The 25,877-nt window shown below is 41.8% G+C and overlaps 1 protein-coding gene across 7 annotated transcripts in view; it reads left to right on the forward strand.

The window, feature by feature from the left end:
- Positions 1–25,877, forward strand: part of LOC128686940 (glutamate receptor ionotropic, delta-1) — a 135,461-nt gene that overhangs the window by 15,717 nt on the left and 93,867 nt on the right. For 5 of the 7 annotated variants that reach the window (XM_070082621.1, XM_070082622.1, XM_070082620.1 and 2 more), the window contains exon 2: positions 17,914–19,426. The exons of the other annotated variants lie outside the window; for them this stretch is intronic. The gene's annotated coding sequence lies outside the window, so the exon portion shown is untranslated. The remainder of the gene's footprint in view (positions 1–17,913; positions 19,427–25,877) is intronic. 7 annotated transcript variants of the gene reach the window in all.

A 25,877-nucleotide genomic window follows, 5' to 3' on the forward strand; every position in this document is an offset into this window, starting at 1 on the left:
CTAGAAATACCAAGCTCCTTCCTCATGTTAAGAACTTTTGTAGATCTGGGACAGCCAAGAATAATCCTGAGAGCTTCATTTTGCATGAACTCCAAGGGTCGGAGAGAACTTTCTCTAGCTAATATCAACATGGGAGCAGCATAATCAATTAAGGACCTAACATAGGCTATGTACATCATTCTCACGATTCTCACATTTGCACCATAGTTGGGATTGTAGCCAGCAACAGCTTTGAGAGCATTTAGCCTAGCTTTACATTTCTTGTTTAGTTGTGGTATAGTGGATTTGTTAAAGGGTACATCTACACCAAGATATCTGTAAGTTTTAACGTAGCTAATGATTTCACCCTGCAAATAGATGGGTGGGGGATGTCGTTTGCTTGTTAATATCTTAGTTTTAGAGGAAGATATTATGAGGCCTAGTCGATTACAAATTGCTTGAACTTCATTAAGAATGGTATTCATCTTCTTATGCCCTGTTGTATGGATCATGATATCATCAGCATAGCTTATAGCTATATGTTTAGGTGAGGCAGGTAGAGCATTTAGGAGAGCATTAATCAGAATATTAAATAGCATGAGACTAAGAACTCCTCCCTGCGGTGTACCTAAAGACATTTCTTTAGAATCACTTCTGAAGCCTTGGTAAAGGACAGAGGATACTCTATTTGACAGGTATCCTATTATCCAGCAGAGTAAGCTACCACCAATATTCATTTTGGCTAGTTCATGTAGTATAATGGTTCTGTTCGCAATATCAAATGCAGATTTTAGATCAAGAAAAGTGGTAAAACTAGTAGAGGTGTGTGCAGTGAGAAAGGTGGAAATACAGTTCTGCACACTTTTACCTTTCATGAACCCATAGAGGTAGGGGGAAAGTTGATCTCTGATTCTGTAGTACAGTCTGTTAAGCATTATTCTTTCAAAAGTTTTACAAAGACAACTAGTTAAGGAGATCGGCCTAAATGTATCAGGCTGTTGGGGCTTAGGGATAGGCACAATGAGACTATTGGTCCAGGAAGTAGGAAGAACGCCCTCAATGTAACTGAGATTATACAGTGCCAACAAAGGGTTATCAGGCACGTGCCTTAGAGTTCTGAGAATATCATAGGTTATACCATCCTCTCCAGGAGCAGTTGATCGACCTTTGGTTAATGCATTATCTAATTCATACTCGGTAAAGAGGCAATCACTCTCATCAATATTTTGGCACATAAAATTAATCAGTTTCAACATTTCTTCAGAAGTACTCTCTAAATTTTTTCTAATATGAGATGGAAGGCTTTCATGCCTGGATGTTTTGGACCAGTCATTTATGAGGTCATTTGCTTTTTCAAGAGGAAAGGGATGAGCAACATTGCCAGTCTTTTTCCTGGTTATTTTATTTATACCTTTCCAAGCCAAACTCAAAGGGGTGGACCTATTTAATCCACTAACAAACTGTTCCCAGTGTTGTGAGAACTCTTATGTGCGAGCTGTGACTAAGGATATACCTAGTCAAACACTGGAAATAGTTTTCCTTTTTGCAAAGGCCCTCACAGGCCTCTGCTTCCCCTCTGCCTTTCATTTGACCTCAGCCTTTCGCCTCTATCAACATAGAGTGTAGAGGCGAATTTTGCTAGTCCACTGCTACTCGTGCCTCTCAAAATGCTCACAACTCATCGCTCTACCAACCTGAGGAATAACGACGAGTGTGCAGTCCTACGTGAGTTGGTAACCCAGGTGTCCACACACTGAAAATTCGTCTTTCACTCCAAGACACGTGTGCTAGAAGTTCTGCAAGTTGGAGTGAGTAACAATCTCTACGAGTATTGCAGTGTGTGGTAACTCTTGACAAGTCTGCCTCAGCCTGTGACCTTGAGCGAGGCACTGCATCACCTGCCTGAGACTTTCGCCCATATTGGCTATGTGAAGAAAGGCAAATGTGCGTGCTCAGTTACCTCTGCTGTTCTCCTGTATCCCCAACTCTCCTCCTTTAAACTCAGCCGTTCGCCTCTATCAACGACATGCAGTGTAGAGGTGTATTTTGCTGCCCCGCTGGTACTCGACTCTCTAAGTTCCGCAAGTGCTGCAGATTTGTTGTAACTATTTGCATGAGTGGATTACGCTGACTTAGGACATTGTGCTACCATCAGTACCTACGTAGGCTTAAAATGAGTGAGGAATGTCTGGCCTGCTGGGTGACCTTGAAAATGGCACTATAAGACCCGCATGCCACTTACACCCATACTGCGTGTGTCTAGTGAGGTGAATGTCCCTTCCTCGACTTTCCTATTCACCGGTATCCCTTAACTCGTCGCCATTATCTACATATGGGATAAGGGCGAGTTTAGCTGATCCAGGCCAAACAGCGCTCCAAGCCAGCCAGTGAAGGCCAAGGCTACATCTGTTCTGAATCCCAGAATGCCTTTGTGAACATTCTACAGTGTTCCGGCCGTACCTTCGGTGTTGTGAGAACTAGTTCTTATGTAGTGAAAATTTGTCTGTCATTCCAAGACACGTGTGCTAGATGTGTTAAGTGCTGCGGGTTTGGAGTTAACAAGTAGTACAGGGTTGGTAACTCTCGAGACGACTGTGGGCCCAGTGAATGACCTTGAAAATTGCACTGCGACCTGCAGGCCACTACACCCATATTGCCTGTGTCTAGCGAGGTGAATATCCTTTCCTTGTCCCTTCTCCTTCCCATGCCCATATGACAACAGGAAAATGCAAACTCCCTTCCTGTAAGCTTTTTCACCCTGAAATGTGTACCTCTTCAGTACAGGAAAGACTGTGCTATAACTTAAATTGCCAGGCATACCATCTAAAGGGGACAAAAAGATACAAAACATCCAGGCCATGGGAAAACCTGGGTAGCCACAGCCACTCAAGAGGGAGAGGTTTTTTAGTGCCAGGAAGGAAAAAAAACTGGCAGGAAATGGCAGAAATCGTACACCAAATCCAGTCATTCCTGGAGTGGAACCACAGTCGATGGCCTCCACTCCAAACCAACAGATACAGATACTAATGCCGGAAAAAAAAATCCCCCCCAGTACCAACAATACCACCAGTCCGATAACATTCTTCTTTGCAAATATACAGGGTCTAAAGCCAGCAACAAACAACAAAATACCTTTCATCCGTGGACTGCTTGCAGAGGCAAAGGCAATGTTCGCGGCTTTCACTGAGACCCACATAAAGGATCACTTGGACAATGAAATATGGATCCCAGGTTACAACCTATACAGATGTGACAGAGTGAACAGGCAAAATGGGGGGGTTGGCCTGTACATTGCAGAGTCACTTGTTTGCACAGAACTGCTTAATGCCTCAAATGACGTAGTGGAAGTTTTAGCAGTAAAGGTCGAGAACCAAAACCTAGTCATTGTGGTAGTCTACAAGCCTCCGGATGCAACATCCCAGCAATTCCAGGAACAGCTGTTAAAAATTGACCACTGTCTGGAAAATCTTCCAGCTCCTGCACCCAACATCTTGCTCCTGGGGGATTTCAACTTAAGGCACCTAAAATGGAGGAATATAGCAAATAGTATTGTTGCAGTAATAACACCAGGAGGCAGCTCTGATGAAAACTCACACTCACACGAGCTTTTAAATCTCTGCACAAAATTCAATTTAAACCAGCAAATAATAGAGCCTACTAGACTGGAGAATACACTAGACCTCATCTTCACTAACAATGATGATCTGATAAGAAATGTCACCATATCAAAAACAATATACTCAGATCACAACATAATTGAGGTTCAGACATGTATGCGAGGAGCCCCAGACCGACAAAATGAGACTAGTCACGAGGGAGCATTCACCAAATTCAACTTCAATAACAAAAACATAAAGTGGGACCAAGTAAACCAAGTCCTAACCGATATAAGCTGGGAAGATATACTAAGCAACACAGACCCAAACTTATGCCTAGAACAGATTAACTCGGTGGCACTCGATGTATGCACAAGGCTTATTCCTCTAAGAAAAAGGAGGAGTAGATGTAAAATAGAAAGAGACAGGCGCTCCCTTTACAGGCGACGGAAAAGAATAACAGAGCGGCTAAAAGAGGTCAATATATCTGAAATGCGCAGGGAGACACTGGTCAGAGAAATAGCAAGCATCGAACTTAAGCTAAAAGAATCCTTTAGGAGTCAGGAATCGCGGGAAGAACTAAAAGCTATAAATGAAAATCGAAGAACAACGCCCAGTATTGGGCCCATACTTAAACAAGATGGGTCCTACACAGATGACAGCAAGGAAATGAGTGAGCTACTCAAGTCCCAATATGACTCAGTTTTTAGCAAGCCGCTAACCAGACTGAGAGTCGAAGATCAAAATGAATTTTTTATGAGAGAGCCACAAAATTTGATTAACACAAGCCTATCCGATGTTATCCTGACGCCAAATGACTTCGAACAGGCGATAAATGACATGCCCATGCACTCTGCCCCAGGGCCAGACTCATGGAACTCTGTGTTCATCAAGAACTGCAAGAAGCCCCTATCACGAGCCTTTTCCATCCTATGGAGAGGGAGCATGGACACGGGGGTCGTCCCTCAGTTACTAAAAACAACAGACATAGCCCCACTCCACAAAGGGGGCAGTAAAGCAACAGCAAAGAACTACAGACCAATAGCACTAACATCCCATATCATAAAAATCTTTGAAAGGGTCCTAAGAAGCAAGATCACCACCCATCTAGAAACCCATCAGTTACACAACCCAGGGCAACATGGGTTTAGAACAGGTCGCTCCTGTCTGTCTCAACTACTGGATCACTACGACAAGGTCCTAAATGCACTAGAAGACAAAAAGAATGCAGATGTAATATATACAGACTTTGCAAAAGCCTTCGACAAGTGTGACCATGGCGTAATAGCGCACAAAATGCGCGCTAAAGGAATAACAGGAAAAGTCGGTCGATGGATCTATAATTTCCTCACTAACAGAACACAGAGAGTAGTCGTCAACAGAGTAAAGTCCGAGGCAGCTACGGTGAAAAGCTCTGTTCCACAAGGCACAGTACTAGCTCCCATCTTGTTCCTCATCCTCATATCCGACATAGACAAGGATGTCAGCCACAGCACTGTGTCTTCCTTTGCAGATGACACCCGAATCTGCATGACAGTGTCTTCCATTGCAGACACTGCAAGGCTCCAGGCGGACATCAACCAAATCTTTCAGTGGGCTGCAGAAAACAATATGAAGTTCAACGATGAGAAATTTCAATTACTCAGATATGGTAAACATGAGGAAATTAAATCTTCATCAGAGTACAAAACAAATTCTGGCCACAAAATAGAGCGAAACACCAACGTCAAAGACCTGGGAGTGATTATGTCGGAGGATCTCACCTTCAAGGACCATAACATTGTATCAATCGCATCTGCTAGAAAAATGACAGGATGGATAATGAGAACCTTCAAAACTAGGGAGGCCAAGCCCATGATGACACTCTTCAGGTCACTTGTTCTATCTAGGCTGGAATATTGCTGCACTCTAACAGCACCTTTCAAGGCAGGTGAAATGCCGACCTAGAAAATGTACAGAGAACTTTCACGGCACGCATAACGGAGATAAAACACCTCAATTACTGGGAGCGCTTGAGGTTTCTAAACCTGTATTCCCTGGAACGCAGGAGGGAGAGATACATGATTATATACACCTGGAAAATCCTAGAGGGACTAGTACCGAACTTGCACACGAAAATCATTCACTACGAAAGCAAAAGACTTGGCAGACGATGCACCATCCCCCCAATGAAAAGCAGGGGTGTCACTAGCACGTTAAGAGACCATACAATAAGTGTCAGGGGCCCGAGACTGTTCAACTGCCTCCCAGCACACATAAGGGGGATTACCAACAGACCCCTGGCAGTCTTCAAGCTGGCACTGGACAAGCACCTAAAGTCAGTTCCTGATCAGCCGGGCTGTGGCTCGTACGTTGGTTTGCGTGCAGCCAGCAGCAACAGCCTGGTTGATCAGGCGCTGATCCACCAGAAGGCCTGGTCACAGACCGGGCCGCGGGGGCATTGACCCCCGAAACTCTCTCCAGGTAAACTCCTAGCAGAAGAGTATACCAGTTAGTAATTCCACAGTCACTAGTGAATGTAGCCTTACAGCTAGTTCACGATGTACCAGGTGTTGCACACCCTGGTATGGATCGTTCAGTAAAACAAGCCAGATTGAAATACTTTTGGCCTCGTATGGCAACTGATATTTCTGAGTATGTTAAGAAATGTAGTGTCTGCATGCAACATAAAGGCAATGCTAATGGTCCTAATCCAATCCAAGTATATCCAACTACTAGCGAACCTTGGGAAAGAGTTGCGCTAGGTTTGTTAACTAATTTCCAATGTTCCCTCCAAGGTAACAAACATCTGTGTGTTATGGTAGACCATTTCACCAGATATTGCGAGTTAGTTCCTATTGCAGATAAGACTGCCGAGACAGTAGCTAAAGCGTTTAAAGAACGCATTATCTGCAGGCATACCACTCCTAAGTCCCTAGTAACAGATAATGGAGGTGAATTCTGTAATGAGATTCTTGAAAATTTGTGTACCTTGTACAAGATCTCTAAATCCACCATTGTTCCTCATCATCCTGCCAGCAATGGGTTAGCGGAACGAACCAATAAGAAAGTACTTGATGTCTTGAGAGCCACTATCAATCCCAACAGTGAAACTTGGGATGAAGTTATACCTGATGTGCAGTGTGCTATAAATTCTGCTTACAATGTTTCTATAGGTGACACTCCACATTATGCATTGTATGGTGTAGATAAACGTTTGCCTTATGAGTTGTTATATTCTAATCCGAAACCAAGTTACAACCCTGATGATTTCATAGCAACTCGTACCAGCTTAGCTCAAAGTGTTTTTAGAAGAATCCGTGAAACACTTCATAAATCAACAGCTGAATTTACAAGAGTCGCAAACACTCGAGCAAAGCCATCCAAAATCAAAGTAGGTTCGAGAGTTATGCTGATTAACTTTAACAAAACGTCTGCAATGCCAAAGCTTGATCAAAAGTTTGTTGGTCCTTATCGAGTAGTTGAACTTATCACTGGTAATAAGTATAAGGTTAGAGAGATTAGTACTGGTCAGTATAAAGAATCGCATTTGGATCATATGAAGTTAGTATGTGATGATAATAATGTTCCAACCCAGACCAATGTGACAGACTCTGACAATCCTCCTGATCCTGTACTCTCTTCCTCTGATAGTCAGACGGTCAACCTGAATGTCGTTATTCCCTACGTACACGACAGGTATTGAGAAATCCTCAAGTATCATTTGTAACTTCTAATTCAGATTTGCCTCAAATACAGCATGAGTTAGCCAATGCTACAGAGTTTGATCCTTCCAGAGATGACACCCATTCTGCATATGTCAATCTCACCCTAGCAGAGTTGGGGTTAAATGTAAATAACCTGTATAGATGAATAATTACAGTATCAACTTATCAGTATTCAAGAATTTTTTTTTTGTGTTCATGTTCTCTCCGCGTTCCGAGAGTTAACAGTCTAGATTTGAGTGCACCGAATCTGCCTTTCTGTTAAACACTCTTTCTTTGTATATATTCCTTCCTCAGAATCCGTAGATCACATGAATACAGATCGATCAAAATTTTTTTTTTATCACTTGTAATCTCAACGTTGAGTTCGTTGTTCATTTGTTGAGTTTTAAGTTGTACTATAGTATACCTTGTATTGCATTACAGTTTCAGTTACATAAGCTTCCATTCCAATGTTCTACTTATGTATGTTATAATGTTTAATTGTTGTGTACTTTGACATTGTATAGAATCAGCCCAAGCCGTATACCTGCCATCTCTAGTTTGTATTAGTTGTATGTCGGGACGACATACGTTAGCGTCGCCGAGCTCTCAGTAGTTCTCAGTAGTAGTAACCAGTTACCAGTAACCAGTGTACCGTTGACTCAACGACCAACCGTCTCTGCCTGAGTCACTATCTGAACTCATATTGCGCTGACCTGGCATTATTCAAAGACCCTCTATGGGTACGTGGGCGGCCAGTCAGTCAGTCAGTGTTACGAGTGGGAGCAAGGAGGCAGGTCACGGCTGTAAGGGCGCAACCCACCTTATCTGTAATTATACGTACTACCAGCCTACGTGAGTATTTCTTACCTAATCCACATGTCGAACTCCCACATGATAGTTCGCCTCTATTTGCTTGTGGTCTAGAGGCGGTTTTTTGCCAGACCACATGGGTGCTTGAGTGCCCGTGTCCTCTGTGCCGCACTCCGCTCATCTTGCGAGTGTCTCCTGTGTGCCTGCCTGCCTGCCTGCTGCAAGCAGGTGTCCGGGTGGTTGGCGCGGGCTTGGTGAGCACAGTCAAGCAAGCTTGAGGGCAGCACTAAAAGCTAGCCAGAACAAGCTAAGGCAGCCTGCAGTAATAGCTGTCCTAGGGCCCAGCATGTCTGTATACGTTCTGCAGTGCTGCTGGCATACCAGTGTTTCCTGTAGTGGCTTGAGAACAATTTGACGAGCATTGCAGTGCTGACATTTTGAGCGGGACATGCCAGAGGTTCACTTATAAACATAGTAAGCTTGTGGTGATTGGCTTGTACACAGTGAACATTCATCTGTCATACGTGTGCTAGAAGTGTTAAGTGCTGCTTTCCCCAACAGTTAATTGCCATTTGTAAGCCTGTATTAAGACTTTAAAAGGCTCAGAGTGTACTTCAGTGTAGTGACTCCTTACATTTGATAAATCAGTGTAACACATGCTCTGCTCAGTGTAACTGAACTATTAAATACGGTTAGTGTCATTGTTGTGTTTTCTAATACATTTTCTCGTTCAGACTGAAACTTTACTGCTAAATTCCCAGTAATATTTCAAATTGCAGTGTTCATCTGTGGTGTGAGTGTGTAACTTATGCTTTGTATTTTTACTGTGAACAAGCTTACTGCTGCATAATGTTCAGTTTCATGAATACTTTCTTACTTGAGTAATTCGGTTACCTTTCAACTGTGTTAAGCAAGAGTCAGCCTGTTAACATCTATGTTCCTTGCCATCTCATCTAGTGGGTCTAGCGCCTAGTTAAAATTGTAATAGTAACAATTTGCAATCATTATACTTCTAGTTATACATTGTGTAAATTGTTTTAGACTATTTGATCAACTGGATTGTAGTGTTTAACTTCTGATACACCAATTTAATGACTGCAGACACGCACTGACACATAATAAACACATTAAAATGCTGGTAACTCCAGAAGCTGGGCCTAGTGTGTGACCTTGAGAAGTTGAGTGTGTTTATTACGACCAGCGGTGTACCACTCTCACCTATATTTACATCAACACAAGTGTATTTTAAGTGATAAAGTGTACACTTGGTGTACTTGGTAACACTTGTCATACATAGTAACGCGTGTGTAAGTGAGATTGTTTAGGTACTGGTTCATCTATCTACAGCTGCACACTTATGCTTGCATATATGTATAACATAGTAACGTGTGAGTTACCCAGGATGGACCAAGGAAGTCGACCAGAGTGATTTATCTCATTGTCATTGTAACATTACCTAGTTGCCTTTTTTTTTTTTTTTTTTTTTTTTTTTTTTTTTTTTTTTTTTTTTTTTTTTTTTTTTTTTTTTTTAGTAATACTGTTTACAATCTATGGTTGGGGTAAGAGGTTGTCTTCAGCATTCATTGTGTTGTCTGCTATATTATTATTTCAGTGAGGTACATTAGGTGGCAGTAGCCTGAACTAACTCAAGTGGAAGTTATCATTGAATTTGAACCTCATGTTTAATGTGATGTATGTCAGAATTCTAATTTTATGCTCAATATTACCTACATTGTCTCTCTCTCTCTCTCTTTTCATCTTTGTAATTTGTGATAAGGTGTAAGACCTCGCCTGTACCATCCATTATATCATTATATGTACCATATTATTAACACACATACAAGAGGTCTCTGAGTGTGTTTTTGGTGGGGTGTGTGTCGTATTGAGTGGTGGTGGTCTGGGTTGAGTATGGTTGGAGGTGTTCATTGAACTTGAGCACTTGTGTCTTGTGATCTATTTTGGACTTCTGACTTTGTAGTGAATATTTGCTCTTGCATAAGCTATAAGGGAAAGATAAGCGAGGAATTCTTGTGTTGTGAGTCTTACACCAGATATCATCACTGGCAAACATGGCAACTGTCATAGAGGAACCTATTTCTGCAGGTGATGGAAATGAAGATAGCTTCCAGACCTTTAAAAGTAAACAAAAGAGAAAAAGTGAGAAAGGGCTAGAGCGTCGACGTAGTCAGACTCACTTGTACACAATGTGATACTAAACGTCCTTGGTGCACTGAGGCTGCAAGAAGTCTTTCTCCCCTCAAGGAAGGTTCCTTGATGTTGGTGAGGGGCTCTTGATTTAGGGAATTGGATCTGTGCTCCAGTTCCCCGAATTAAGCCTGAATGCCTTCCACATCCCCCCCCCCAGGCGCTGTATAATCCTCTGGGTTTAGCGCTTCCCCCTTGATTATAATAATAATAAGTCTTTCTTCAAAGGAAGAATGTGTTAAGCTGAACTTCCCTGACAACACCCCGCTGCCTGCTAAGTGTGCATGGCTAATGGAAGCTGTAAACAAGCATCCTAACTCAAGGATCCAATTTAGGAAAAACACACACAACTTTGTGTTTGTGGAACAGAATAAAGAGCTGATTAATGATCTACTTAGTACACCTTATGGGGATATTAAGCTGCTCCGACCTCCATCAGACACTCACCACTTTAAAAAATGGGTTAGTATCATAATCTTTGGATACCCTCTCTGCATGGACCCATCCCATCTGACTCTAAGTGAGCATATCATCAAGCCTAAAAGACTTAAAGGAAAATCCCAAATTATTGCCAGTTGGGTAGGTCCTGTGCCCCTGCCCCGGAATATCTGGGTGCATGGTTTACGTTTCCTAAACATCGAAGTGTACCTACCCCCTAAACGTAGGTGTTACAAATGCCAGCACTATGGCCATGTTGCAGTAGACTGTGGAATACTACATTCTTGGTGTGGTAAGTGTGCTGGGAAACATTCCACTAGAGAATGCACAGTAGGCCCTGACAGCCGAAAATTTAAGTGTATTAACTGTCAAGAAGTTGGGGTTACAGTTTCCCACAAGGACTGCAGTCAGAACCCAAACAACCTTCGATGTAAACCTGATAACAGTCCTTTAATGGTAACTGAGGATGGGGCCATCCAGTCTACCACAGCCAGATCTGAGACTGAACCTCTGCAAAGTGTGCAAGAACCCCACCTCACTGCAAAGGATTCTGGTGATACCAGAATGCCATCACACACACCAGCTGTGGAGGAGCTAGCCATCCCTGCTAGCACATATGGAACTACTGGTCTGCCACTACAGATACCTATGGCTACACCTGAATATGGGGATGAGTTTGTCATTTCTCCCAATACACACAACTACAACAGTCAGACGGACACCACACAGGTAACCTCCCTGGAAATTGGAGATGAGTCAGATGCACAGGACCTACCTGCAATGAATGATGAAACAGAGAACACTAATGTAACCATGGTACCTGTTAAGGTGATAGGTGTTAAAGAAAGCACTAACCCAGAAGTGCCATCCTCCGGAGAGGCATTGGATTCGCCTGACCTTCCTCATATTATAACAACTTTCCAGAAAAAAATTGAGCATCTTGAACAGATCCTGACAAGTTTAATAAATATATGTAATCAGGATGATGATCTTGAGCATGGTGATGATGTCAAAAGTGCAGCAATCTCCGTTCAGCTTCCAGCAATTTGTGAGAAAGAAGCCCATAACTCTTGCCTTCAAAAATTGCCTTATCACTGGCTGCCAAAATGCCGAAAAATGCTTAAAAATAAAGGTCCTGAAGATAAAGACGTACAAACTATGCTATTTGCTCTTAAGTATCTGCACACTGTAGTCAAAGCATAATAGTTTTACCATCTTATGAGCAAGAGATTGTAATAACTCACTACAATGGATACATTACAAATCTTTTCATGGAACATTGCTTCCATCAGGAACCGGTTGCCTGACTTACATCATATTAGTGCAACCAAGAATATTGATGTCATCTGTTTGCAGGAATGTAGATTGAAAGATGGAGCACCTCCACCAAACTTGCCTGGATATGCAGCTTATAACCTAAGGTCAACCAACTGTTGTGTGATGTATGTCAGAAAGAGCTTGCCACATTCACTCCTTTCCTTGCAGAGTCGAGTTAACATGCAGTATCATGGTGTCAAAGTATATGCAGGCGATTTTTCCATAAACATTTTTAATCTCTATGCCCCAGCGAACCAGCTTCGACCTGATGCTTCACCAGATCGCATCAATAGTGAACCTACCATCATTCTTGGAGATTTTAATGCCAGACATAAGAATATTGGTGGGTCTATAACAAACACCAATGGAACTAAACTAGTGAGATTGCTAAATGAGCATGATAATGTTGGAATTGTGGGCACTACTGAGCCTACTCACATATATGGTGGCATACTAGATCTGTGTCTTGGATTTAATACATCATATACGATGCATGACTCTGTCATAGTTGATGATCTTCTATCTGATCACTTCCCAAGACTAACAACTGTCAATCTTGATCACATCTCCAGCAATCAAGGAGCTAAATACAGAAGGAGGAAACTTATTCTCAAACCAGAACACAGAGACAACTTTATTAACCACTTGGATCAATGGTATAAGAATTACGAGCCCATTGGCACACAAAAATTTAATGATGATTTAATTACCACTATTGAGAGTGTTCTCACAGATCAAGTGGGCAGGAATAGGAAACAAAGACCCTCCACTATAAATAACAATAAAAACCAATGTAAATACTATAATGATCCACAGCTGCGCAATCTAACACATGCAGCTAGGAGGATTGGTAAAGCATACCGTGAATGTAGAACCCCAGACCTGCTCAGAACGTTCCAAGCTGCACTAACAAATGCAAGGAATAGAAAGGAAGAACTTAGGCAACAGGAATGGGAACAGTTTGTTAGTGGATTAAATAGGTCCACCCCTTTGAGTTTGGCTTGGAAAGGTATAAATAAAATAACCAGGAAAAAGACTGGCAATGTTGCTCATCCCTTTCCTCTTGAAAAAGCAAATGACCTCATAAATGACTGGTCCAAAACATCCAGGCATGAAAGCCTTCCATCTCATATTAGAAAAAATTTAGAGAGTACTTCTGAAGAAATGTTGAAACTGATTAATTTTATGAGCCAAAATATTGATGGAGACCAGAATTGAGCTGCATTATCTAGGTGAGGCCTTACTAATGATGTATAAAGCTGCAGTATGACCTCTGGACTTCTGTTGCTTACACTTCTTGATATAAATCCCAGTAATCTATTTGCCTTATTACGTACGCTTAGGCATTGCTGTCTTGGTTTAAGGTTGCTGCTCACCATAACCCCCAAGTCCTTTTCGCAATCTGTATGGCTAAGTTCTACATCATTTAACTTATAAGTACTAGGGTTGGAAATAAATGGTATAAAATACCGACACAATGGAAATATAAACACATATGCAGTATAATGTGATCCTTTATTGACTACGTTTCGCCCACACAGTGGGCTTTTTCAAGTCACATACAGAACTACCTGGGGTGGAAGGAACGCGAGTATTTATAGTCCGGTTAAGAACACTGTAGGTCTGCTCACAAACTTATCCAATCTCCTTTCCAAGCTACCCAAGTTTTTAAACTCTATAACCCCACTCGGTACATCATCAGATGCAGCATTCTCCACCTGACCTCAGCATCCTGAACCGGACTATAAATACTCGCGTTCCTTCCACCCCAGGTAGTTCTGTTTGTGACTTGAAAAAGCCCACTGTGTGGGCGAAACGTAGTCAATAAAGGATCACATTATACTGCATATGTGTTTATATTCCCAAGTACTAGGGTTATGGGCACTCCCAAGCTTCAGAACCTTGCATTTATCTACATTGAACTGCATCTGCCACTTTTCTGACCAAGAATAGAGTTTGTTTAAATCCTTCTGAAGTTCCATAACATCTACGTTTGAATCAATTATCCTACCTATCTTTGTGTCATCGGCGAATTTGCTCATATCACTAGTAATTCCCTCATCAAGATCATTGATATATATTATAAACAACAACGGGCCCAAGACTGATCCCTGTGGAACGCCACTTGTTACAGATCCCCACTCGGATTTAACCCCATTTATGGACACTCTCTGCTTCCTGTCAGTGAGCCATGACTCGATCCACGAGAGCACTTTTCCCCCAATGCCATGAGCTGCCACTTTCTTTAACAGTCTATGGTGCAGAACTCTATCAAAAGCCTTACTAAAATCTAAGTAAATAATATCAAATTCTTTATCGTGGTCAACAGCCTCAAAAGCTTTGCTGAAGAAAGTTAATAAATTAGTTAGACAAGACCGGCCTCTTGTGAATCCATGCTGAGTATCCTTAATCAAGCTATGCTTATCGAGATGGCTTCTTATAATCTCAGCTATAATTGACTAGTAATTTGCCTACAATTGAGGTCAGGCTTATTGGGCGGTAATTTGACGGTAACGACTTGTCCCCTGTTTTAAAAATAGGAATTACATTAGCCATCTTCCACATATCAGACACTACACCTGTTTGAAGAGATAAGTTAAAAATATTAGTTAATGGTTCACAGAGTTCCATTTTGCATTCTTTTAGAACCCTTGAAAAAACCTCATCAGGACCCGGCGACTTATTTTGCTTCAGTCTGTCTATCTGCTTCACAACCATTTCACTAGTGACTGTGATGTTACATAATTTATCTTCTTCTAGCCCACTATAAAAATTAATTACTGGAATATTGTTAGTGTCTTACTGTGTAAAAACTGAGAGAAAATAATTATTTAAAATCGAGCACATTTCATTCTCTTTGTCAGTAAGGTGCCCATAGTTATTTTTAAGGGGACCTATCTTATCTCTAACTTTTGTTCTATAGACCTGGAAAAAACTTTTTGGGTTAGTTTTAGAATCCTTAGCAACTTTAATTTCATAGTCCCTTTTAGCTTTTCTTATCCCGTTTTTAATGTCCCTCTTAATGTCAATATACTGATTCATAAGATGACCCTCACCTCTTTTGATACGCCTATAAATTCCTTTCTTATGCCCTAGTAGATATTTGAGCCTATTATTCATCCATTTTGGATCATTTCTATTTGATCTAATTTCTGTATATGGGATAAACGTTCTTTGAGCAGCATGTATAGTGTTCAGAAAACTGTCATATTGATAGCTCACTTCGTTACCAAAGTCAACAGATGATAAGTGTTCTCTAAGCCATCGTAATCTGCTAAGCAAAAATCTGGGACTGTTACTGAGTTATCGCTACTATCGTACTTCCATTCAATGCTAAATGTAAATGATTTGTGGTCGCTAGCACCCAGTTCCTCTGAAATTTCTAAATTATTAACAAGGGATTCATTGTTTGCCATAACTAAGTCAAGCAGGTTATTTCCCCTTGTAGGTTCTGTCACAAACTGCTTCAAAAAACAATCCTGAGCTACTTCTAAGAAGTCGTATGATTCTAAATTCCCAGTCAAGAAATTCCAATCAATGTGACTAAAGTTAAAGTCTCCTAGAATTACTACATTATCGTGCCTTGTGGCCTTAACAATTTCCTCCCATAGTAGTCTCCCTTGGTCCCTATCTAAGTTTGGGGGACGGTATATTACTCCTAAAATCAGTTTTTCATGCCCCTCTGAAAATTCTAACCAAACAGACTCTGTATGTGTTACTTCAGACTTAATACCCGTTTTTATGCAGCAGTTCAAGCGATCTCGGACATACAATGCCACCCCACCCCCTTTCCCGATACTTCTATCTACTTGGAACAATTTAAAACCCTGAATATGACATTCCACAGGCATGTCCCGACTCTTTGAATCATTCATTGCAGTTTGCGACAATACGTCGAAGCTGGAAATATAAACACATATGCAGTATAATGTGATCCTTTATTGACAACGTTTCACCCACACAGTGGGCTTTTTCAAGTCACACACAGATCTGTGTGTGACTTGAAAAAGCCCACTGTGTGAGTGAAACGTCAATAAAGGATCATATTATACTGCATATGTGTTTATATTTCCACTATGTCGGTATTTGATACCATTTATTTACGTCGAAGCTGACAAATTACTTGCTTCCTCAGCGCTGACAACTCTCACTGACCACGGCTCTCACGTCATGTCCTCTCCTGCCAATCGAGCCAAACGTTCCGTTTTCCTCAAGAGGCTTGATAAATTTATCACCTCTCGACGTCTTGAAAACCTCAATGGAAGACCAAAATCCCTGGACGAAGGGTGAACAAGTCACCAAGATTCCTGCGGCCTCGTCTATGCTGAAAAACACATTCACGGATGTGACTATGGCTGTCCAAGCTGTCTGACAGTCTAGCCATTTACTACTATTAAATCAACTCCCACCACATTGAAACTGAATGTTTTCATCATGTCGCTCAATGTTGGAGCTGTTATTCATATCTCCATGCCACAAAAGTAAGGAAGCAAGGAAGGAAGGATACTAAGTTCTGTCTACCTGTGGGTCTGAGGGCCGTTTTCAAGAGCTGTGCCGCCACTACACCCCTAGTGCCTCAACTGCAAGAATGACCACCAAACACTTGCTGCGAGACGCCCAATGGTCGTGACGTTGTCAGAAAGACCCAAGAAGCGGAGCAGAAGAAATTATGTTCCAAGTCACCTACTTATGCTGCAGTTGCGAACAGTCAACCACCACCAACCTAAGACAACAGTGTGTAAGTGTTTGTAATAAAGCTTATAGAATTCTTGGCTTTACGTAAAGAAATACAAATAACAAAAGTCCTAAGATTGCTACAACTTTATACATCTTTGGTTAGACCGGGTCTGTGACCTCAAGTTTGGATACCAGTTTCACAGTGCTTTAAACCACTTGTTTCCTGGATGCATTAATGTGTGTACTGGTCATGAGACCAGTACCAAACAGGAGAATGAAATTAATTACTTAACGTTATATATCATGGCAGTAGTGTAGTGGAAGGGCGTCAAGAGAGCAACAGCAGCAAGGGTAATTATAATATCTTTATTTATTACAAGTACAAGGTATACAGACCATAGTTGACATCAATGACATACTACTATATAGAAAGTCCCTTGTTATGCTGAGCATTTCCCGCAAATTAGGTCAGTTTTGTCCCAGGATGCGACCCACACCAGGCCACTAACACCCAGGTACCCATTTTACTGATGGGTAAACATAGACAACCGGTGTAAAGAAACGCCCAATGTTTCTACCCTCACTAGGAATCGAACACGAACCCTCGCCGTGTGAAGCGAGAGCTTTAGCTACCAGGCCACGGGGCACCATATTTATTACTAGCAGTAATGTTATATTTTTGTTACTGTATTAAATTAGTATTACGATTGCTATATACTTGTTAATACTCTTATTATTATTAGGGTGAAAATATTGTAGATTGTAGAGGCATCTGAGGTGTACTGTAGGAGTGCCTCTGGCAAGACAGCGATGGAGTGAATGATGGTGAAAGTATTTCTTCTTTGTCGGGTTACTTTACATCGGTGGGAGACGGCCGGTGTGTTGCAAAAAAAAAAAATATTATTATTATGTTCGCACAGGGCGTTAGACCCGTATGGGTGAGTTACACCATGACTGGTACTTCCTGCACTTAACTAACACCCAATTTCCATCCTTATTCATGTAATTTGCTAATTGGTGACCTCAATATATTAATATTATTATACTAAACTATGATAATATTAAGTCAAAGTGTAATAATATTAGTAGCAAATAAATGGTTACATCTGTGTCAGATTACTATAAAATAGTAGAATAAGAAATTTATAGTTTGTGGATTATAATTTCCCTAATTCATACTGTTAATTATTTTTTTTTTTTAGGCCTGAGCTTGTTACCACCTGCATCTCATGAGACTGCCATCCCCACGAGTCCCTTTGAGGCGGGGTAGATGGCAGACCAGAGGCCTAGCTTCTCCCTATGAACCCCGTGAGGGCGGGGAATGTGGCTAGGCCTGGGGACAGTTGGTCCCGGAGATGAGGGGGTACTTGTGCCTCCTCCCATGGGAGACTTACGTCTCGAGACACTCCCCAGAGAGGGAGCCAAGGCCGGGTCACCACTACTTGGAAAAGACCCGGGCCGGGAGAATACCGACGAATAAAAAAAAAATATTTTCAGAGTGAGAGAAGCAAAGTGTTAAGAAGATTAATAAGGAATGTGTCCTCCGGTGAACAGAAATCAAAACGTGGATCTACAAGTTATGACAATTAACCTTAAACTGTCCAAACGTAGATTTACGTTTTTTCAACATTTGAAAGTATGTAAAAACACGTAGATCCCATTTTTTCTTACATTTGAAAACGTGTAAAAAAAAACTTGGATCTACTTTTTTTTGTTATTAAAAATATGTAAAAAAGCGCAGATCTACTTTTGGAACACCACACATGTGAACGTAGATGTGAGTGGACAGTTTAAGAGTTAAAATAGTTACCGTACGAGTCAGTCAGTGACTTACTAGTATAACAGTTCAACCAGACTCACTAGTGTGTTGAGACACCATCACTGTACTTCGAGCAGACTCACTAGTGTGTTGAGACACCATCACTGTACTTCAACCAGACTCACTAGTGTGTGTTGAGACACCATCACTGTACTTCGAGCAGACTCACTAGTGTGTGTTGAGACACCATCACTGTACTTCGAGCAGACTCACTAGTGTGTTGAGACACCATCACTGTACTTCGAGCAGACTCACTAGTGTGTTGAGACACCATCACTGTACTTCGAGCAGACTCACTAGTGTGTTGAGACACCATCACTGTACTTCGAGCAGACTCACAAGTGTGTGTTGAGACACCATCACTGTACTTCGAGCAGACTCACTAGTGTGTGTTGAGACACCATCACTGTACTTCGACCAGACTCACTAGTGTGTGTTGAGACACCATCACTGTACTTCGACCAGACTCACTAGTGTGTTGAGACACCATCACTGTACTTCGACCAGACTCACTAGTGTGTTGAGACACCATCACTGTACTTCGAGCAGACTCACTAGTGTGTGTTGAGACACCATCACTGTACTTCGAGCAGACTCACTAGTGTGTGTTGAGACACCATCACTGTACTTCGACCAGACTCACTAGTGTGTGTTGAGACACCATCACTGTACTTCGAGCAGACTCACTAGTGTGTTGAGACACCATCACTGTACTTCGACCAGACTCACTAGTGTGTGTTGAGACACCATCACTGTACTTCGACCAGACTCACTAGTGTGTTGAGACACCATCACTGTACTTCGACCAGACTCACTAGTGTGTTGAGACACCATCACTGTACTTCGAGCAGACTCACTAGTGTGTGTTGAGACACCATCACTGTACTACCTGCAAGGTAAGACTAAATCATATGTAATTTTTATTATTATAATCATAACTAAGCGCTAAACCCATAGGTGTAATACAGCGCTGCAGGGTAGGGTATGCTAATGATGTAATATGCTGGATCAGATATATATTTTAATTTATAGGTTTTATCAAGTGAGGTGCCTTGATATGCTGTTGTGAGGCTCTAGATCCAAGGTTTCTAACGCCTTTTCGCCTTCCTTTAATCACATTCAATTTCCTCCCATTCCCGAGGCGTTGTATGACCCCTACGGGTTTACCACCTCCATTTAATAAACCCTTTATCTGGCAGAGGCAGTTTTGACTGCCTTTAAACACGTGCACCTTTACGCGTGTCATCCTACTCATGCTGCGCATCTGGATTCCCGTTCTTTAATTCTGACCAATCACAAGCCTTCCCTGAGTCGCTTCAGCTAAGTTGTGATGGCGTTTGCCGGCTTCCCATTGGTTGAGAGAACAAAATGTAAACACTTGTGGCTTGGCGTCGCCCAGAGTGGGTGTTTTCCATCTAGTGTCACTAATATACTCTTGGATTTTACCCTCTACAATGTCGGTAAGTACTGATTGTTGTGTTTAGTGTGTACATGAATAGTTTAGGCATATTTTGATATATACATAAAGTCTGTGTGAAGCATAATGTGAAAAAAGTGCAACAAAAGAAGGGCAGTCAGGACTGCCTCTGCAGGAGTAGGGACATAGTCCACTTTCAGTAAAATAAATATTTATAAAAAATTTCTACTGCATATATGAATTCGGTAGGTGTCTGGATGTATACAGAACGTTTTTATTGTCCTTCCAGATCAATGAGAAATTGTTTTATGGGGAGCCCTCCAGCACCAGGTCAAAATATGTCTGTATTTTGGATGACAGTGACTCAGAACCAGAGGTAGATGACCCTGAATTGCTTGATAGTGGTGATGAATACTTGCCACCAGACGCAGATCTGTCGAGTGAAGATGAGGAGGAAGAAAGGCCAGCCAAAAAAGCAGAAATTAGTCAAGAAAAAGAGAGGCATTATGATCGAGGAGTACCCTGATGAGGAACATATTTATGACGATCTTGCTCTTCAAGGTGAACCTAAGTGGTCCAAGGTTGACCTCCAAAATAACCCTTTGCCGGCATATGACCATGAAAAGCCTCTTCAAATTAGGTCTCCATATCAGTATTTTTGTGATTTCTTTACTCCAGACATGGTAGATAACATAGCATCTCAAACAAATTTGTATGCCAAGCAAAAAAACATTAATAATTTTGCAACAGATTTTGAAGAGATCATGAGGTATATAGGTATTTTGTTGTTCATGGGTATTATTCAATCACCATCACCCAGGTTGCAGAAGTCATGGGGTCTGAGAGGTTTAGGCTACTTAGTCGTGCTATCCATTTCAATAACACACAAAAGGATAATGACAGATTCCAATTGCTTCATAGACTTCCATTCTAGCAATTAGTAATATACAATGATTGCTCTTCCTCATGAATCTCAGGAATATGGGACTTGAAAGTTTTATCCCTTTGCAATGTGTCCTTGTTGCTATTTTTCTCATTTTTATATTTTTCTAATACTTACAAAATGTTTTGATACAAGTTCCATTGATGTTTTTGATATTGTATGTTTGTATAATAAATTTTAAAAAAAGTTATTGGGTGTTTTATTAACAATTGCAAGTTTGCAACATTCAAATTTATACTCCCTATTTCGGGCCTGGGCGAGTTTAACTGCCTTTCGCAGATTAGCAATTGCTCAGAAACTAACCATCAGAATTCCATTTATATGGCCTCATTCATCTTATATTGAGTTACTCTATCCACTCTAAAGGAGTTAAGTGTGAAATTCCATTATATCAGACATTGCCCGATTAATGTAAAAATAATACAAATTTATTAATTAAATTCTTTATTAAGTTATATATTAAAACAACAATAATAAATTTATAAAAAAATGCTTATTTTTCTTCATAAAAAATGTGCATGTACAGAAATTCCCGTTTCAGGGATTGATATATTTTTGGTTTTGACAATCGGGTTTTTAACCCCGGAGGGTTAGCCACCCAGGATAACCCAAGAAAGTCAGTGCGTCATCAAGGACTGTCTAATTTATTTCCATTTTAGTCTTCAATCTTGTCCCCCAGGATGCCACCCACACCAGTCGACTAACACCCAGGTACCTACTTGCTGCTAGGTGAACAGGACAACAGGTGTAAGGAAACGCTTTAAACTTAGTTAACTGGAGTATACATAAGAATATAAGAAAGTTGGAACACTGCAGTAGGCCTGTTGGCCCATACTAGGCAGGTCCTTCACAATCCATCCCACTAATAGAATATTCAATGCTTAACTCAATTTTCAATACCTCGAGAAGGGTTTCGGGAGTCTACGCCCCCGCTGCCCGGTCTGTGATTAGGCCTCGCCACAAAAAAAACTAGATGTATTTCGGCCACTGCAAGTTCCGAGGCGAGGAAGGAGGTGCCAGCACAGTGCCTTGGGACACTGAACTTTTGACCTCGCTGATACTGGATCTTGCTCTCCTTACTACTACTTTTTGTGTTGTGTGTGTTAGGAACCCGAAAATACATCTGCCTACCTTCCCCGTAATGCCCATGGCCCTCATTTTGTGTTGTGTGTGTTAGGAACCCGAAAATACATCTGCCTACCTTCCCCGTAATGCCCATGGCCCTCATTTTGTGTTGTGTGTGTTAGGAACCCGAAAATACATCTGCCTACCTTCCCCGTAATGCCCATGGCCCTCATTTTGTGTTGTGTGTGTTAGGAACCCGAAAATACATCTGCCTACCTTCCCCGTAATGCCCATGGCCCTCATTTTGTGTTGTGTGTGTTAGGAACCCGAAAATACATCTGCCTACCTTCCCCGTAATGCCCATGGCCCTCATTTTGTGTTGTGTATGTTAGGAACCCGAAAATACATCTGCCTACCTTCCCCGTAATGCCCATGGCCCTCATTTTGTGTTGTGTGTGTTAGGAACCCGAAAATACATCTGCCTACCTTCCCCGTAATGCCCATGGCCCTCATTTTGTGTTGTGTGTGTTAGGAACCCGAAAATACATCTGCCTACCTTCCCCGTAATGCCCATGGCCCTCATTTTGTGTTGTGTGTGTTAGGAACCCGAAAATACATCTGCCTACCTTCCCCGTAATGCCCATGGCCCTCATTTTGTGTTGTGTGTGTTAGGAACCCGAAAATAGACCCCTGGCTGTCTTCAAGAAGGCGCTGGACAAACACCTAAAGTCAGTACCTGACCAACCGGGTTGTGGATCGTACGTTGAGTTGCTTGCAGCCAACAGTAATAGCTTGGTTGATCAGGCCCTATTCCACCATGAGGCCTGGTCACAGACCGGGCCGCAGGGGCGTTGACCCCCGAAACCTTCTCCAGGTATATATTATATCATTAATGTCAGCTATGGACCTGCTTCGCATGGGCCAGTAGGCCTGCTGCAGTGTTCGTTCTTTCTTATGTACTTGTAGAAGTAAACATTATATACTTGCAGTTAATAATTCGGGTAATGTCCTGTAAACCTCTTGCAGGTGATGCTCATATCATAATAATAATAATAATAATAATAATAATAATAATAATAATAATAATAATTTCTCATAACAGGTTCAGAATCTACTTGTATTTCTTCTACTAACATGTCGTCAGACTCTATTGTGTTCCTCATAGTCCGTGGCATGATATTCATTAATGCTCTCATTTTCTCATGGTCCATGGCTGGACATTCATTACTGTTGTCATGTTCGTCATAATCCATGCCTTGACATTCATTACTGTTGTCATGTTCGTCATAATCCATGGCTGGACATTCATTACTGTTGTCATATTCGTCAACGTCCATGGCTGGACATTCATTACTGTTGTCATATTCGTCAACGTCCATGGCTGGACATTCATTACTGTTGTCATATTCGTCAACGTCCATGGCTGGACATTCATTACTGTTGTCATATTCGTCAACGTCCATGGCTGGACATTCATTACTGTTGTCATGTTCGTCATAATCCATGGCTGGACATTCATTACTGTTGTTATGTTCGTCAACGTCCATGGCTGGACATTCATTACTGTTGTCATATTCGTCAACGTCCATGGCTGGACATTCATTACTGTTGTCATGTTCGTCATAATCCATGGCTGGACATACATTACTGTTGTCATGTTCGTCAACGTCCATAAAATCGTCACTTTCCCCCGGTATAACACAATGTCGTTTTCGTGGAGTATATTCAGTGTTTCTCTTTCTTTTAATGCCACGGTTATTCATTTTTATTATGTATTTTTCTTCGTGGTTGCTATCTTGAAATTCGGAAATTTTGTGGCTAGGAGACAAAAGCATATCAGCTGTATTCTGAAAATTGGAGAAAAAAAATCATAGAATTAAAACAATTACTGTTCTATATATATGTCGTGACGAATAAGTAAAATTGGCCAATTAGCAAGAACTCGTTTAAAATTAAGTCCTTTCTAAAAAGAATTCTCTATACGTTAAAAGATACATCTTTTCATTTATTTTAATATAAAAATTAATAATTTTGCACCAAAAGAACCTTAGAAAACTTACCTGGCCTTATTATAACAAGAGCAATTTAATTTAGCCTAATCCAACTAAATAAATTTTAGATAAGTTTACAATTATTTAATATGTGAGACCCCCTAGGCTACAGGTACTGTGAGGCCCCTGGACTACAGGTACTGTGAGGCCCCTGGGCTACAGGTACTGTGATGCCCCTGGACTACAGGTACTGTGAGGCCCCTGGACTACAGGTACTGTGAGGCCCCTGGGCTACAGGTACTGTGAGGCCCCTGGACTACAGGTACTGTGAGGCCCCTGGACTACAGGTACTGTGAGGCCCCTGGACTACAGGTACTGTGAGGCCCCTGGGCTACAGGTACTGTGAGGCCCCTGGACTACAAGTACTGTGAGGCCCCTGGGCTACAGGTACTGTGATGCCCCTGGACTACAGGTACTGTGAGGCCCCTGGGCTACAGGTACTGTGAGGCCCCTGGCCTACAGGTACTGTGAGGCCCCTGGACTACAGGTACTGTGAGGCCCCTGGACTACAGGTACTGTGAGGCCCCTGGCCTACAGGTACTGTGAGGCTCTTGGACTACAGGTACTGTGAGGCCCCTGGGCTACAGGTACTGTGAGGCTCCTGGACTACAGGTACTGTGAGGCCCCTGGGCTACAGGTACTGTGAGGCCCCTGGACTACAGGTACTGTGAGGCCCCTGGGCTACAGGTACTGTGAGGCCCCTGGACTACAGGTGCTGTGAGGCCCCCTGGGCTACAGGTACTGTGAGGCCCCTGGGCTACAGGTACTGTGAGGCCCCTGGACTACAAGTACTGTGAGGCCCCCGGGCTACAAGTACTGTGAGCCCCCGGGCTATAGGTACTGTGAGGTCCTTGGGCTACAGGTACTGTGTAGCCCCCGGGCTACAGGTTACAAAAATTCAATGTATGTCAAAGGCCCTAAAATCTGGAACACCCTACCTGAGAACTCTAGAACTGCAGACACATTCATCACCTTCAAATCTACCATCAGAAAACATCTTATCTCCCTGATACACCCTGTCAACTAACTACACGAATACCACCTGGTGGTTCACACTTACACTCACTCACCCATTTGACCATAAACAGAAATATTAATCTCAATCTTAAAATAATGAATCCTGTGATACTCCAATACTGAAACTATGTACTGTGCCAAAACAAAAGCATTCACATTGCTAAACTCACAATCTAGTATTTAGTCACTTAGCCATAATACCAACTTACCTCATAATTTGTAATATTTTAAAATTAAGAATTAAACTAAGTCTGCCCGAAATGCCTAGCCATGCTAGGTGTTCTAGTGGTACACTCTGTAATTATTATTTTACTACATGTAAACCACACAATAACCAAATTCTGTAAACTCAGCATTGTAATCCTTATAGAGAATAAACTTTGAATTTGAATTTGAACAGTCCCTAAAGCTGCTATTTACAAGGGCCTTAACCGGGCCCCAGTAAATAATAATAATATATTTACTACAAGTACAAGTACAAGGTATACAGACCACAGCTGACATCAGTGACATACTACTATATACAAAGACCTTTGTTATGCAGAACGTTTCCCGCAAATTAGGTCAGTGTCCCAGGATGCGACCCACACCAGTCCACTAACACCCAGGTACCCATTTTACTGATGGGTGAACATAGACAACCGGTGCAAAGAAACAGGCCTAATATTTCTACCCTCGCTGGGAATCGAACCCAGACTGTCGCCGAGTGAAGCGAGAGCTTTAGCCACCAGACTATGTCAAGGAAATGAGCACACAATACAACTTAATTTCTTTTTTTACAGTATACAAAGTGCAGAGTACATGTCATAAAATATTGTTATTCACAAAAGAAAGCTGCTACCATGATGATAACC

The sequence above is a fragment of the Cherax quadricarinatus genome, chromosome 7, assembly GCF_038502225.1.
Source record: "Cherax quadricarinatus isolate ZL_2023a chromosome 7, ASM3850222v1, whole genome shotgun sequence".
Lineage (NCBI taxonomy): Eukaryota > Metazoa > Arthropoda > Malacostraca > Decapoda > Parastacidae > Cherax > Cherax quadricarinatus.